Source organism: Falco rusticolus, chromosome 1 (assembly GCF_015220075.1).
Source record: "Falco rusticolus isolate bFalRus1 chromosome 1, bFalRus1.pri, whole genome shotgun sequence".
Taxonomy (NCBI): Eukaryota; Metazoa; Chordata; class Aves; order Falconiformes; family Falconidae; genus Falco; species Falco rusticolus.
This window is the reverse complement of record NC_051187.1, coordinates 25,938,611-25,951,638: the sequence shown is the minus strand read 5'-3', so window position 1 is coordinate 25,951,638 and position 13,028 is coordinate 25,938,611. Positions and strand designations below refer to the sequence as shown.

General features: G+C 56.2%; 1 protein-coding gene across 2 annotated transcripts in view; it reads left to right on the top strand.

Moving 5' to 3' along the window:
• Window positions 1-13,028, top strand: part of STX1A (syntaxin 1A) — a 90,010-nt gene that overhangs the window by 249 nt on the left and 76,733 nt on the right. The window lies entirely within an intron of this gene.

Here is a 13,028-nt window from a genome sequence, read left to right as displayed (position 1 = left end):
GCGTCGGGGCGGGATGGGGGTCCCCGGGCTGTGACCACCCCCCACCCCCGCCCTCGCAGCGGGCCGCTTCGGTTCCCCCCCGCCCCGGCGCCGGGCGGGCGCTGCCTCAGGGGACTCCATTTTCCCCGGTACCGGGCGACCGGCTGCCCGGGGGGCCGGACCGGCTGAAAGCGATCGCAGCTGGGGCGGGGGGGGGGGGGGGCGTAATTTTTGTTTTTATCCGGAGCAGCGAGGGCAGCGCCCGGCAGGGATGCTGCGGGCGGGGGACGAGCGGCGGGCCCAGGCCGTGCCGTGCCGTGCCGCCTCCCGCCCCGCTCTGCACCCGTTTTGCTTTTTCATCCTCCTGGCTCTGCTGATGTCATCTGGCCTGGGGACAGCCCGGGGCCGCGCAGCCCTTCGGGTGCCGCCTGCCCGCGGGGCCGCTGCCCCCCCGCCGCCCCGGCCCGGTGCTGCCGCTGCGACCGGCCGCCTGGGGCCAGGGGGTCCGAGCGGGGCGGGGGGTCCGAGAGGGGCGGGGGGCAGCATCTGTAGCAGCAGCCAGTCCCAGGGAGCCCGCCGGGCCCGGTGCCCCCGGGCCGCTGCCTCGCCGGTGGGGCTGCGGCAGCCCCTCGGGGACCCCCGCGGGTCGCGGGGCCCTGGCTGGCGGAGAGCTGCGCCGTGCCGTGCCGTGCCGGGTCCCCGCGCTGCCCCCGGGCCCCCCTCCCGCCGTGGGGTGGGGGCGTTTCAGCTCGCGGCGAGGGTCCGGGCTCCGCAGCGTGCGCTGCGGGGGGTGCCCGGCGGGGGAGAGCCTGAAATGCCGGGGTGCTGCTCTTCGTGCCATCACACCAGCGACTGCTTTGCTGCTTTTCCTTATTATTATTATTTTAATTCCTTTGCGATTGGGTCTGCCGAGCCGCCCGGGGGGCGAGCAGGGGTCCAGCCGTGCTGCCTGTGCTGCCTCGCGGGGGAGGGGTGACCTGCAGGAAGTGGAGGGGGCGACCCAGGCGTGGAGCAGGGCTAGCGGGGGCGGGTGGGAGCTGGCCGGACCCCGCAGGGACCGCACCGGGATCCACCAGTTTGGCTCGGTCTGGAAAACGCCAGGCCGGAGCTGGGGGGATGCCAGCAAGGGGCCGAGGGGTGGCTGTCGATGCTGGAGGAGGAAGGGACTATATAAAGAACAGCGGCACCCACCCCCCACCCAGCCGGAGCGCCTGGAAAGCACCCAAACAGGGGGCTCTTTCACCACCAACAGTGCTGTGAAATGGGATTGGAAAATAGGCTTTTTAATAATAATAGTAAAAACCAGCCCCATGAATGTCCTCTTGGCAGCCGGTGCTGGCTGAGAAGCGATGCCGTAGAGTGTTTGAAAATGTCTCCGTTCCTTGAAATATGTCTTAAGAAAAAAAATGTGTTTTCGTCTCGTTCCTGCTGATGATCCTTACTCATCAGCCTAATGCCGAAGGGTGCAGCATCCTCCCCGGGGCTCCCCGCTGCATCTGGGAAGCCCTGGGGATAGAGGTCTGGTTTGGAGCATCCAGATGCCGTGGAGCTGAGCAGGTGCCCACACTGGCAGTGCTGCGGGGAGTGGGGCAGCGCGTGTGGGAAACGTGGATTTACACCCTCGGTGGTGGCAGTCACCCGGGAGGAGTGAGATGCTGCAGTGGATGGGGTATAGGGAGTGTTTGGGCTTGTTTCTGTGCTGCCAGTAGCCAGCCTTATTAACAGCCTGGGCCAGTTTCTTCCCATTTTAATACGGTGTGGAAATTCTGCCAGGGGTGATAAAAAAGAAGAATTAAAAAAACCCAAAAAACCCAAAACCCTGGCGTTATTGGAGCTGAGGCAGGGATGCAGGGCTTTCACTGCTGTGCAGAACAGGAGCTTCATGTCTTAATGGGGTTTTTAAGATGGTACTTGAAATTCAAAATGCTAATCCTGTCTCTTTTTCTGAACCTTCCTGCTCTGGTCATGTTCAAACTCACTTGAGCTTATCTAGTGCCCCGGGGGTGGCACTGCTCCCCCCGCCCCCCCCAGCCTGCTCTGAACCAGGGGCAGGAAATTTTGCTTACAGCTGAAAAATGTCCTCTTGTGGAGGCAGAGCAGCCGAGAGCTGGCTGTGAAGAATGCCCAGAACAAGACCTGCAGAGCTTTGTCCTCAGCTGCTCATGGGTAGGTGCCATAGGTAGCACTTCCTGCCCATCTGAAGCAGGTCCCCTTCCCCAAAACCCCCCAAAGCAGCCCCTCCTTCTGTGGCTGTCGCTCTGCAGTGTTGGTGACAGAGCAGCGACGGGAAAAAATGTACCTGAAAAATAATTTATTTTGCTTTTGGGACGGTCTCTAAGCTGTTTCTCCCTGTGCTCTAGGCACCCAAAATGTCTTTATCTAGGCTCTGCTTGTGTTTTGTCATCCAGAGCTTGAGGAGAGCTGGTGCTGAGGGTGCTGCATTATGAAGAGCCGTCGCTGGAGGAAGAGCCTGAAAGTCTAGTCAGTGGGCAAGGGCTCTGCTGTCCTGGCTGAGCGGGGTGCCATGGCTGGGGTGCTGCGGGGCCAGGACGAGATGGTGTATATGTGCAGGACTGCGAGGGTCCCACGCTGCACCATCCAGCCTGGGAGATGACACCTCAGTTTGGGTGAGATGTTAGGATTTCCAGGGTGTGAGACAGGTCCAAATGGTAAAACAATTATGAATGTGAATGATGTTTTGAGAGATATGGGGAGGAGGTGAGGGAGATGTGCAAGTGTCACAGCATCACAGAGTGGTTTGGGTTGGAAGGGACCTTCAGAGACCACCCGGTCCAACCCCCCTGCTGTGGGCAGGGCCCCCCCCCCCCCCCAGCCCAGGCTGCTCCCAGCCCCGTCCCACCTGGCCCTGAGCCCTGCCAGGGATGGGGCACCCACAGCCGCTCTGGGCAGCCTGTGCCCGTGTCACCACCCCCGCGGTGCAACATTCCTTCCCTCTGTCCAGCCTAACCCCACCGTCATTCAGTTCAAAGCCATTGCCTTGTGCTGGGGACCCCAGAGCTGGAGCAGCGCTGCGGGGGGCTGTGAGGAGAGCGGAGCAGAGGGGGAGCATCCCCTCCCTTGAGCTGCTGGTGATGCAGCCCAGGAGGTGCTTGGCTTTCTGGGCTGCAAGCGCACGTTGCTGGCTGATGTCCCACTTGTCATTGGTATTGCCCCCAGCCCTTCTTCTCAGGGCTGCTTTTCGTCCCTCCCTCCCTCCATGCCTCCTCCAGTCTGTGCAGGTACTGGGGATTGCCCTGACCCAGGTGCAGGACGTTGCACTTGGCCTGGTTGAACTTCATGATGTTTGTGGACCCACTGCTCCAGCCTGTCCAGGACCCCCTGGATGCTGTCCCTTCCGTCCAGCACGTTGAATGCACCAGTCAGCTTGGTGTCACCTGCAAACTTGCTGAGGGTGCACTTTTGTTCCCACGGTCTGGGTTGTTGGTGAAGCTGTTGAGCATGCCATGAAGGGACATCTGGCAGCCCCTGGTCCCAGATGTTTCCAGCAAGACTCAATTCCCTGCACTTGCTCCCCGTTGCTGAAGCAATGAAAGGATGCTGAGGCACTGCAGGCTGCTGTGAATTACCTGCCCGGGCCAGGAGAGAGGAGTTTGAGCGGGTACAGGGGCTGGAGGTGTGCAGTGGGCTGGTGTCTGGGTGGACACAGATGGTTCAGGTCAGGGTTGCTGTTGCTGGTGTAATGGTGTTACCGGCCATTAGGAAGCATGTGGCTGGGTGATTTTGGGAGGATCGGACTCTGCTGTCAGCATTTCTGCCAGTTAGCAGAATTTCCAATAGTTACCCATTTCTGGTAACTGCAGCAGTCGCTGGGCTCTAATTGGGCTGGGAAGGACCATTTATTGGTTGACACATCCTCTCCCTGTTCCCTACTAGACAGCCCTTGCCTGATGTTTTAGCTTGGAATTATGCAATGGAAATGTTCCTTGAGATGCTAGGGTGGACACTGCCCAAATCGTGGATTCAGGCTCTGTGGGGAGAGGTTTGGCAAGGCCACCACACTTGTGGGACAGCGTCCAAGCCTGGCAGGTTTCAGTGCTGGCAGAAGCTCCCCCGGTGTGAGAAAGACCTTCTCCAGATGGGTGACAGGAGAAGGACAGTTTGGTCTGGAGGTCCCCATTTATCCCCCAGCACAGGTCTTATGTGGTGGGACCGATCATCTGTCTAAGACTGGGTGGCTGCAGAGGTGCTCATAAGACTGAAGCCTCAACGGTTGCTTGCAACAAAGCAAGTGTACAGAGTGATGGTCACGTTTCTGGTGACCTTCCCAGGGGTCTAAAGGCTTGCCTCACTCAAATGCATGTTAACTGAGAATAATCCCACCAGGGTTTGAAGAGTTGCTGTCTAGCCAGAACTCTTTGAAGAGTTCATATCTAGCTTTTGTTTCTCATCAAACCTGGTTCTTGGGTAAGGAGCTGTTTCCCAATGCACACAAATGGGAGAGGCATGGGTGCAAAACCAGACCCACTTCTGCACGTCTCCAGTTTGCAGAAATGGTCAGAATGGTTTTGCGGGGCCCTTTCCCCTTATGCCTGTCGCTGCTCTCCAACAGCCATTTCCAGGCGCTTTCTCCAGCCGCGTCCCTGTGTTTGTGCCGTGCCATCGGCTTCCCCAGCCGCCTGAAATCCCCTGCTCCTGCCTGTCTGCCACGTCCCTGCTGCCAGCGCTGCCTCCTGCCCGTGGGAGTTGTGGGGAGGTGTCAGTTAAAAATAAAAGGAGAGAGTAAGTGAGGTCAGCTCCAGGTCCAGCTCGTGGATCCACCCTCCTGTGTCCTGCGGCAGCTGCATCTGCAACGCGGCTCCCCAGGACTTGCAGCCAGACCTTGCTCCATCCCTTCTCGTTAATAATCCTGTGCAGCTCCCACTGGTGATTTCTCTCTCAAGGACACAAATGTGAAGTTGACCAAAGTTGATGTTTACAGCAGGACTTGGGTCTCGTTGGTCTCCATCTGAGTAGTGGGGCTTTTCCGGAGCCACCCCCAATGCAAAAGTCCCCGCTGACCCCAGAGATAGATAGGTTTGCTTATTTAAATGCTGTCTTCCTTTCCTTTTTTAACCCTCTTGGTTTCCGGGCGTGCTTTCGAGCTCTTCTATTCAACCAAAAGGGTCATGTAAATAATTCAGCTTCACTTCTTCCCTTGCCTATCAGAGAGCTGGGGCTGTCACGTGGCAGGTGACAGCTGGTGGCTCTGTATTGCGTGTCCGCAGCCCGCACAGCTGCCGGGTCTGGCTGCAGTCAGTGGGGTGGGCAGTGATGCCAAAAAGCTGATTTTCGGGGGGCTGGAAGGAGCAAAGCTGCTGGGAAGGCTGTGCAGCAGGGCCGCCCTTGGGCTCTGCCTGGCCCCACTGCCTCGCTGCCCTGTGGGTGCATCTCGGCCCGGAGGCTGCTTCGCCTCCTCCCTCCCGTCACAGACAGTAGGAGGGGGTGAGACGTGGCTCATTCCTTGCTCCTTGGGGTCTGCTGGGCCTGTCAGCCAGGCAGAAGGTAATGGAGGTGGTGAGGGTGAGCCTGCAGTGCCTGCCTTGCACGCTCCCTGTCTCAACGCTTTGCCCCCCCGGCAGCTGCGGTCCCTCTGTGGCAGGTCCCGGCACACAGCGCACACCCACCCAAGCAGGGCAAGCCAAAGGAAGCTTAAAATTGGGAAGGCTCTCTGATGTGCTTTGAACACGGTGGGATGCAAAGCCCAGCCTCTGGCTTGGCCCTGGATGGTGTTTCATGCCCTCACTCTGGGAGAAGACTGGGGTCTGCACCCTGCGGGGGGGTGGCCTGTTGGATGGGGGGCTCAGCCCCCTCTGGCACCAGCCTCAGAGCGGGTCGCTGAGCACTGGGGTCCCTTGGTGTCTGCTGGAGATGTCAAGGTCTGGTGTGGTGGGGGCTTGGTGGTGCCACTGAAGTCAACCTGAATGCAGAAGTACCGTTTGCCTCCTGACACCCAGTGCGGTGCCGTGGACATCGAGGAGCAATGAGACGTTGCATTTGGAAGCCGCGAATGCTGGCTGCGCACTGGGTATCTAAAAGGGCTCCAGCCAAAGGGGTTTAGACTAGTGCCTGTTGTTTTAATTGCAAGTGTCTGTGTCTTTGTGCAAGCTGCTCAGAAGCTATACAAATGTTTGTTTTGCTATGTATCTCCCTGTTAACAAGATTTCTCAGGAAATATGCAAAATTATCACTACAGGCAGAACATGTACAGTAAGGCTCATTAAGCTAAGTACTGTGATAAATTGCTACTTCCAGAAAATTATGTATATTAGCAGAAAGGAGGAGAGTGAGCCCAAGTGGAAGATGTGGGAAGACAGAGTGTGCAGTCACATCCTGGCTGCGGGTGGCTGGCGGGTGACCTGAGCAAACCCACGGCAGGGGACAGCTGAATGTCCTTGGACCATGGCATCCGCAGGATTAGCTTAGAGGAGATGCATGGGGAGGGGAAGGCAAGCAGAGAAGAATGATGTGGGAAACAGAAACAGAGCGATGCTGTGTCAGGACCAGGCAAGGTATAAAGCCAAGGGGACAGTCTTAGAAAAAACATAAAACGAGGCAACTCTGGAAGCACAAGGATTACAGAGTTTTGCTGAGCTGGAGGAGGGGAGAGAGGGCAGGGGTGATGTGCCACAGGCTGTCTGCGTCTCAGCCTTCCACGGACAGCAGCAGGACTGGTGTCTGAAATGTGGGTGCTGCCTTGCCCCCCCAAACGGAGGAGCAGACCGACAGCTGTGAGCAGAGGACAGGTTGTGGTGTGTCGTGGACTCAGAGTGGTTTGGGTTGGAAGGGACCTTCAGAGACCACCTGGTCCAACCCCCCTGCCATGGCAGGGCCCCCTCCCCCCAGCCCAGGCTGCTCCCAGCCCCGTCCCACCTGGCCCTGAGCCCTGCCAGGGATGGGGCACCCACAGCCGCTCTGGGCAGCCTGTGCCCGTGTCACCACCCCCGCGGTGCAACATTCCTTCCCTCTGTCCAGCCTAACTCCACCGTCATTCAGTTCAAAGCCGCTGCCTTGTGCTGGGGACCCCAGAGCTGGAGCAGCGCTGCGGGGGGCTGTGAGGAGAGCGGAGCAGGGGGGGAGCATCCCCTCCCTTGAGCTGCTGCTGATGCTGCTGGGGACGCAGCCTGTATGTCTTTTAGCCTGTTGTAGCGAAGTTGCTTGTTGCTGCTGCCATTGGAGAGCTGTTGCAGGACCACAGTCATGGAATCGTTGAATGGTTTGCATTGGAAAGGACCTTCAAAGATCATCTAGTCCAACCCCACTGCCGTGGGCAGGCACATTTTCCACTAGATCAGCTCCTGACTGGGTAGAAAAATTCCAGATCTCCTGCCCAAAATTATCTGTGTGTGTTTGTTCTTAGACCAGTGTTCTCCTGCTGATGGATGAGGTTCCTCCTCCCTGCTGCTGCTCCTCTGGTGTCCGCTGGCAGCTTAGCACTCACCGTCGGGTGCAGGGGACAAGCCTGGGCTGCACTTTGCCAACATCTGCTGCAAGATGGGGCTGAGCTTTCGGTTATTAGTATTTTCTAGTGGATGCTTACGGACCTGGGTTTCTTTTCATGGGAGCTAACTAAAAAATAATTAAAAGTAAAATCTTCTGCCCGCGTTGTTGCGCGAGTTCTCAGCAGCTCGCTGCCAGCCGTGGCTGCTTCCTGCCACACAGCACTTCTGCTGTGGTGTCTGCTGCAGGTTTTCTGGTGGTGTCTTCCTTTCTCTGTCATTGCATTCAGATCTTCCATCAAGTCCTGTCAGTCTTTGGGTTTGTGGTTTATGAAACGACTGTTTGTTTTGGTTTTGCAGAAGACATTTGCCTTCTGGTGGGCCTGGTGTCTCACCTCGGTGGTGAGGTTCCTTTATGTGACCTAGGCAAGAACACCAAAGAAATGTCATCCCCGTGTTTGAGCAGTCATGACTATTTGAGCAACCTGGTCTAGTGGGAGATGTCCCTGCCTGTGGCAGGGGTCTTGGACTGGAGGATCTTTGAAGGTCCCTTCCAAACCGACATGTTCCGTGAGTGTCTGTCTGTAGGCAGTGCAGTCTGACATGAAGGATAACCATTTTACTGACTGCCTTGATTTTCACGTACTTGTAACACGGGCCAGTGGGAGCTGCAGTGCCACCTGCGTCACCTCCTCTGCCTGAGGCTTTCCTTCTCTTTTCACTAGCAGCTTCCCAGTACAGACCTCATGGTCACTGGTGAGCATCACCAGGGTTTGTTGTTGATCACAGAGCACTCAGACACCCAAAGCATGGTGGTGATCCTGGCAGAAACCTCTCCACTTGCTGACCCTGGTGAATATGCAGTGGGATGGAGAGGAGGGATGAGTGCCATGGCTGCATGTGCTTCTGCTGCGCGTGTGAAGCTCTGGTCCACACAATAAGCATAACGAGGATGATGCCACTGTCAGAAGGATGTTAAGAAATTAATTTCAGATAAATTAGGTTTGTCTACTGTTTTTCACCCAAATTATTCTTTAGCCACGATTGCAAATTTGTAAAGTATTGACTGTAAAGTATCGATGCCTTTCGGGTAGATCATAGTACTGTCCTTGTTCTAGAGCCGCAGGATGAGGTCCGTGAGCTCAGCTTTTTGCCCACTGCAGTATGGTGGCACCTCTGCCACCTCTGACATTTGTTCTTAGTCGTTAAGTGGATTTTTACGTGCTTGCCTCTAAAACAGAGCTTGAGAGTTGACCATGGCTCTGACAAAAAGGTTGGGCTTTGTGCCAAAGGCCAGTATCGTAATTCTGCAGTGATGGAAACCAACACCTAAGGACAAAACTCTCGGAAATCTTGCTCTCCCTTGCACCGCTACTGTTGGAAATTAGAAACGCCTACTGACTCATGTGGATTTCATGCTAAAGTCATTGTGCCTTGAACCTTTGTTCATCAAGAAGTTGTTAGTGGGAAGTATGGGCTGGGTTTGGTGAATATTGGAGTTGGACATAGCTGAGTTGAGGCCTGTGTGCTATAAAATACGCAGTTTATTCTGCTGCATAGCTGTACTATATATATAGTCTACAAAAAATGCTAGGACTGAGGCTGTAGGTAATTCAAGCCGTGGTCTCAGGTGGTTCAGCTCCCCAGGGTTCTCACAGGGGCTGATCCTCTGGCTGTCCTCATCCTCAGCCTTGACACCACCTTCCTGAAAACCCTCTGGAGCAGGACTTTGGCCTCTGGGCTCCTGAGGAAAGACTTGGTTTGGTTGCTGCAAAATGCTCACGCAAGCCCTGAGGTGTGAAGGATCAAAGGAGACTCCCAGGATGAGGGTGGTGATAGTTGGCTGGGTAGGAGACCCATGGGTGCTTTGGACCTTGCTCGTGTGAAGCTTCAGCAGCAGAGCCACAGCGAGCTGCTCTTCTGCTGCCGAGCATCGCAGTGCTGGGCTGGGGTGTTTCCAAGGATCTGGGCATCTGTGTGCTTTAATACGTGTCCTGTAGGCTTTTTAAGATGGCAGAGAAGAGATCACAGCGCAGTTTGCTGCTGAGTTATTCTGACCTCGTCCTTCTCGGTAGTGTGTGCAGCTGCCTGCCGGAGCCGTGGGAAGGACCTGCCGCAGGAGCCCTGATGTGCTGATGGCAATACCCTGGCTCGTGGATTTGGACAGGGGAAACAGGGCGACTGGTGTTGGACCATGTGCCACTCCATGTGGGGACGAAGTCCTGGCCGTGACGCGCTGCTACTCAGAGAGCATCCCCCCACAGAGCAGCCTTGTGTTGTGCGTCCCATGAGGTGCTTTGGTTTTGGTGCAGAAAGGTGGGTCATTTTGTAAGGAGAGCCAAGCCCAGATGGCTGAAATTTCTCAGGCTGGGTAGGTCAGTGTGTGTGTGGTCCAGTAAATAAAAAACCCAACAGATTCAGCCTGGAAGAGAGGTCCGCAAGCAGCATCCTGCACCAATTAGAGCTGAAGCCTTTTTTTTGCTTAACTTAATGGTCCCTGAAAGGGGGGGTAGCAGCTGTCGTGGCTTTTTCCTTTTGTTGTGCTTTTGTGAAGCTTTCCTTATCTCTGGTGGGGATGGGAGGCAGCAGGACGGCTCAGCCCTGAGTGGAGGCAGGGCTGGGGCTCTGCCTGCTGCCTGTTCGTGCACGCGGGCCAGGGATGGCCACCGGCAGGGCTCGGTCGGTGGAGGGATGTCAGGGGGTCAGCACAGTCCCCTGGGATGCAGAAGTGCCCAGCGGCAGCCGGGCACGTTGCTCCTGTGCTCTGGTATGGCTCTGCTGCCTGTACCAGCGCCGCAGACGCATCTGAACATGGTCAAATTAATCTGCAACGCTAACAGAAGAGGGCAGGAGCTAAAGCCTGCGTGTAGCTACTGCTGAGATAATAGCGACCTCATTGTGCCTGGCTGCAGCTTGCCCTGCCTGCTGCCTCTTGCTTTTCAGGGGAGAACAGGCTTCCAGTCCTTTTGGTTAGTTTGTGCTCTTCTGCCATCTTCCAGCAAGTGCCTGCGGAGGGAACGGGGCTGGTTTAAACCAAAGGGATGAAATCTGCTTTGTAATGAGTTTATTAGTGGCGTCCTTGTTGCAAAACTCGCAGAGCTAGGATGCTCTGGGGTTCTGGACCATCTTCCCATCCACTGCTCTGCTTTGCAGCTCGGCTCTGCCTCAGGCTCCTCTTGGCATTTTGGCCCTTGTGGAGGGGCACCTTTAACCCTGTGAGGTGAACACTGAATCCTTTAACGCTGAAGGAGCTCTGGCAGACCTGCCCTCCCCATCCCACTCCCTGCACTCAGCAGCACTGGGAGGCATCGGTGAGGCAGCGGCTCCCAGAGCCATCCCTGCTGCTGGCACGCTGCCTGCGGTGCTGCCTGCTGCTTGGCCTCTGGTGGGCTGGAGAAATAAAAAATGCTGCGAAAGAAGGGTTATCTTCACCTACCCTATGTGGGAGGCAGAAGCCCAGAGACCCCGGGTCCCCAGCGCTGCCCGAAAGTGCCCAAGGCAGGAGCAGGTGTTGAGGGAGGCTGATCAAAACCCTCCTGCCCTTCTGCTCCAGATGTGCCAGTGGCACAGGACCCACATGTCAGTGATGCAGGCAGCGATCAGCACTGCTACAGTACCTATACACATAAAGGGGGCAATGCCCCAGACCCACCAAGGCTTCAGAGCAGTGGAGCTGCTTGCTGGCTGCTTGTGTTAATTAACTTGGGCTCATTGCCTGCTGTAAGCCGTTTTCAGAGCTAGTCTCACCTGAGGCACGTAGACTTGCAGTGCTTTGCTGTGGCTCTGTTTCCTCTTGCTCCGTGAGGAGTCTTGGGGCAGCTTTTGCTGCCTGAGGTTGCAGCATGTCGAATGCGCCCAGTGGGTGCAGAGATAGCTGGGTGCCTGTTTCGGCAGCTGAGAAGCACCAGGAGGATGGCGTGCCCGTCGTTCCTGCATGGTGTCGGGAGTGCATGCTCCTCGCCTGTTGCTGGCAGGCAAGCCTGGGCTTTTGGGAGCTGTGAATTGTTTGCTGCTTGTGTTGAGCAGCACCAGCAGGTAGCTCTGACCTAGACCTGAGGTTTCCATGTGGCTTTGAAAGCCTGGGATGCTCACGACTGGGATGTGTGAAGCCAAAACGCTGTTGGGTGGGTGGACACTAGGTTTTCTTAGGAAAGGTATTTTGGTTTCATTTCTACTTCGGCAGCAGTGTATGGGAAGACACTTCAAGCCTGGGGCGAGAGTGCCTGTGAGGGCTGGCAGTGTGCCTGGTCCAAGCCTCAGCGTGGAGGGAGATGCTGGGAGGAGGTGACCCTTCAGTGCCTTGCATCCCAGGGGGCTGTGCCTGCCTGTGGGCATCTTCTCCCCCTGGAGTCCTGGTTAGCCCCTTAGCTAATGCTGCTGCTGCCTCCCTTGTGCGGGGGTGTCAGGTCAGGGGTGGTAGGGCCAGGCGATCCGCCTGACGCTGTGTGTTGGGACACGCTGTGTGTTGGGAAGCGGTGTGGCAGGGAGGGTATTTCCAGTGACGTGGGTTGGACAGATGGTGCCCTTCTCCAACCCAGAGTGACATGTGCCCTCCTGACCAGCAGGCTCCATCCTTCTCATTTCCTCTTTGCTGGGCTTCCAGCTGGGTTTTTGTGCTGCTCTCCCCGCACACAGCAGGGCAGTGCCGCGTTCAGTGCCTGCCCTAAATAACCATTGCCCTGGCTGTGCATCAGCGCTCTGTTGTGCCTGGGGGGCAAGCTGCCCTGAAAATAGAAGTGCCTCCAACAAGGCTGTGTGTGGCTTTGGCAGAAACCCTCTCCCTGGGTGGTGGGTTGCCTTCCTCCAGGATTTCTGGGTCCAACAAACGGCAGGGTCCGATGGGCGGCAGTGGTGGGACCAAGCAGTGGTGTGGCATCCTGCATGCAATGAGCCAGGACCATTTTGCATGTGGAAGGGACAGACAAGAGGTGACAAAGAGATGGGCATCTCCGTGGGTGGCATGCTAACCTGCTGCCTTTCCTCTGCTGCCAGTACTCTCTGGCCTGCCTGGTCATGGGACAAGCCTGCATTTAAAATTAATGACAAGGAATGCTTTCCTCACAGGCTTGAAAAAGAGGCTCAGAATTCCTGAATATTAAGATCCTGCCAGAATGAAGGCAAGAAAAGCTGCTGTAGGCTTGGGGGAAGTTGTGATGGAGGTGCCTTTTTCCTGTGCAGGGCTGCAGAGGCTCCCTGGTGCTTACCATAGTTGATCTCCCTGGGAGGGGGCTTTCATAGCATCACAGAATGGTTTGGGTTGGAAGGGACCTTCAAAGATCATCCAGTCCAACTGTTACCGAAATCTCGGAATGAAGAACTTATCGACGCCAATGTGATGTAGATAAGCAGACACTTCTTTATTGACGGCCGGGTGCGTGAGCGAGTCCTCTCACGATCAACGCACACCAAGTCTCAAAATCGGACACCATATATAGAACTTATTCATACATATTCATTAAGTATTCATGCATAATCATAATATTTCCCATAAATCATGTACATATTCTCCTCCTATATCTGATTCTGCGCAGTAATGCTTAGAAAGGTCTAAAATGGGTCTGGGGTACGATTTGGGTAGGTGGTATATGAGTCGGTGGTCGCGATCTCCCCCTG